At 35.5% G+C, this 3,544-nt stretch overlaps 1 pseudogene; it reads left to right on the forward strand.

The window, feature by feature from the left end:
* Nucleotides 1-275: 275 nt before the first annotated feature.
* LOC119584959 overlaps nucleotides 276-3,544 on the forward strand; it is a 20,800-nt pseudogene continuing 17,531 nt past the window's right edge.

Consider the following 3,544-nt stretch of genomic DNA (forward strand, 5'->3'; position numbering starts at 1 on the left):
AAGGTAAGAATGCGTTATATTAACTCTAATAGTTTGATTGAAGAGTTTAGATACACTACTAGGTGTTATTATTGATTGGTTTGTCAGCTGAATGAGTTAAGATTTGAAATTATAAAAAGTATATTTGGAAATTGTGGAAAAATGCATACATTTACAAAATTTACTATCTATGATGCAATCTGTTCACAATTTGTTTGCCCTTCACTGTGACTGGCCTCATTTAAAAATTAAGGTAAAAACTATTGTGGTAATTTCATGTTACATTTTACAGGTTTCCATTTGAACGGTTGGGTGCCTGGAAGCAGAACATTATAGTATATGGAGGATAAACAAGACCTTGTATAAGCATATAAAGCAGAGAAGGAAATCTTGCATTATTATTAAACAAAATGGGTGACAAGGACTTGCCTTTACTATCAAATATAATGGACATAAGGGCACGACACTATCTCTTACATCTGAAGACAAGCATAGTTAGTCAGGTAATTGAAGGCAATGTGTTTATCTTCCTAGAGCCTGCAACATTGTGTGAGAAAAACGGGAATTGTTGTGTGCGTGAGTGTTTCTGTTCAGACAAAAGGAAGGTTGTCAGTGAAACTGCCTTGAATTTACATCATGGTAAAGAAATTTCTGATGACAGTAACAGCAATGCAAGATTTGCAAGGACTTCTAGTGGTTTTAATGAAGCAGAGAAAGCTAGTTTAGGCTGTACTACTAAAAGTTTTTATGAAGGTTCTAGCAATACTGAAAGAAATCTATATGGAAACGGTACTCTGACTGAGTCAGGGAGTTCAGGTATTTGTTATGGCCAAAGTAACCTAGAAAAGACATGTGAATTAACAAGTCAAAGAGTATGTGGAGTAGAGAATGTACAAGAAGGCCAGAACATATTAGGGCAAGCAAAGAAAATAGATTCAGAAGATTTATTGGTAAATCAAATCTTGCATGAAACTGCTACTCAATCAGAAACACAAAATGATTTTAAGGTTGTGCTAGATTGTTGTGATATTAAAGTAAAATCTGTAAGTGAAGTAATTTGCAATAAAACTGAAGTTTCACAGTTCTTACATCCATCATTCATCAGAAAGTGCAGCTTTGCCCTAAATATTTGGTCAGGCAAAGACCAGGTACCACTTCAGTACACTGTGGAACCATGGTCTATTAATATATGGAAAAGTAATGTACAAAAGTTCTATTTTCCCAGAGTTTATCATCAAAAATAACATCCCCCAAGGACAGTCCTTTTTTTGGAGGAATGCCAAATGGAAACCTGTTGTTTTACTCCCCTCCACTATCCCTTTAACCTTCATTTCCCCATTCAAGATCCTCCGTCAGCCAGGTCCTGGCAAGCTTTTGGGTTTCCCGTACCCAAAAAGGGGATTACTATCAAAAGACAGGGGGAGAACCAGTGAAAATTTTTTGGGTGCTTGAGGATTACAAAGGGTGTTGGGTTTCATCACTCTATTTTAAAAATTGTGAACACAAGAACCCCGCCAGGGATCTACAATTAGCAGACAAGATATGGCAAAAGAAAATATATCTTCAGTTTGTTTTTATTATCATACAACAATGGTCTTACCTATTGCAACTATAGCTATTGCCATTGGCAAATGGGCAGTAGATATTCTTCCAGTTTTAAAACCTGAGTATAAGTCATGTGGGTCATCTATGAATAAGAAAAAGACCAAAGAAACTCATCCATGTAAGCACTATGAATACCCTTGTCACATCCAGTCCAAATACTGTGGCAGTGAAAGCTTTACGTTTTTATCCTCCCTCTTCATCTGAAACAATAAGTCGTTGCATCATTTCTACCTTTAGCCCTGCAAGCATCTTGTGACCTTCTAGGCAGATACCCATGTCCCAGGCTAGAAGTTGTTATGGTGCCAAAGTGTTTTGCAAGCTTGGGTTTAGCTTCTCCAAACTTAATCTTCTTGTCACCATCAATGGTCTTGGATGATCCTGCAGCCTATATTCGTCTTGCGCATGAAATAAGGTAGGTGTTCGGTATCACCAGAATGTTATTACTTCAATACTTAATTGCTTGTATTAAAAAATGTAAAGTAATTGTTTACAATTTGTTTTTACTGTATTTAAATATTTGATGTATATCAGTGGCTTTTTGCTACTATCCTAAATATTTCAAGATCAGAATCCAAAAGGGTGAATGTGGAGCCTTTTGCTGACAAAAAAACAAAAAAAAAATTTTTTCATTCTTTCCTCAGAAAAATAGAGAAATGAATTAAAAAGTGATTTCCATCATATTTTTTTCTTGGTATGATTTTTCAGACATTAATTTATATATTTTTCAAAAGCCTGCCTGGTTTTTTTGGGGCAATATTGGGGGCACAAAACTGGACAAAAAATGGATTATGAAGGTTTTTTCACCCATTGAAGACTCTATCTATGCACAAGCTACTTTGCTAGACGCTGTATACAAGACAAAACAGCAGAGCATTCCTGAAACCACTAGCAAAGATAACTCATTAGAAATTTGGCAAGATGAAGGTGTTGATGGGAATGTTCATAGTGAAACACTAAAAAAAGATGGGTTTTGTGATGGGAGTGATCTTAGTTGTAGCAGTTAAAATAAAGTGGGGACCTGCAAATTTAAATTTCTCGTATCCATTTTGGGTAAAGTATGAAAAAAAATACCTCGAGGAACTTTCAGATCTGAGGGCACATATACGATACAGAACTCTGAGAAGTGAACTTGAAAATTCAAGTGTAGATTTGCAGAAGTTGAGACCTATGCAAGGTGAGGCTTTAGTAGATGATAGTGGCATTGGTTATGTCAAAGATGGAAGAAATCCAGAAAAAACATTTTTACAAGTGCATTCGAAGGGAAAATTTCCGCTGAATACATTTAAAATAATGGAAAGGGAAAACTTTTTTTCATGATAAAAATTTGTAATTTTATCATGGACAGTTGGTATTATCAGAGCAGATAATAGACTTTTTCATTAGTGCTTACCCAGAGGCTGCAGAAAAAGGAATGACCCGTAGTGGTCTGTATGAAGATTGGCTCAATCATCCAGGACTCAAAACCTTTTATTAAGAAAAAAATTTGGGAAATTCTAAACGTTTTTGTGTCCCACAGTTAGTCACATTTTAATTATTGGCTTCATGTTGACAAAAGTAGTAGACAAAATCCAAGGGTTAAAAGGATGAAGATCAATCTTGAAAAGTTCTTTTTTCCAGACCAGATTGTCTTGCTCTTAGAATATATTCTAGAACTGAAAAGTTTTTCTTGCAAGGCCCTACAAAAAATAAAAGCCTATGCCCCTTGTACCGAAACTGAGTTCGCCATAGATGGGTGATTGTAATATTAAAAAATTTTCCTGACTTGCATGATGTAAGAAGATTTTTAATTGAGGACCAGGCAATGGGAGTGTACCTGTATGGAGAACTTGTTTTTTATCGGGGAAAAAGAAGCACAGAAGTTACAGAAGAGGTATATGGGAATTTAAAGGGGACTGGATGAATGCTAGAAAAACCGTTTCCTAAAAGCTGTTTGGAGAGTGAAACAATATTTTTCATGTTT

This window comes from Penaeus monodon, chromosome 19 (genome assembly GCF_015228065.2).
Source record: "Penaeus monodon isolate SGIC_2016 chromosome 19, NSTDA_Pmon_1, whole genome shotgun sequence".
Classification (NCBI taxonomy): domain Eukaryota; kingdom Metazoa; phylum Arthropoda; class Malacostraca; order Decapoda; family Penaeidae; genus Penaeus; species Penaeus monodon.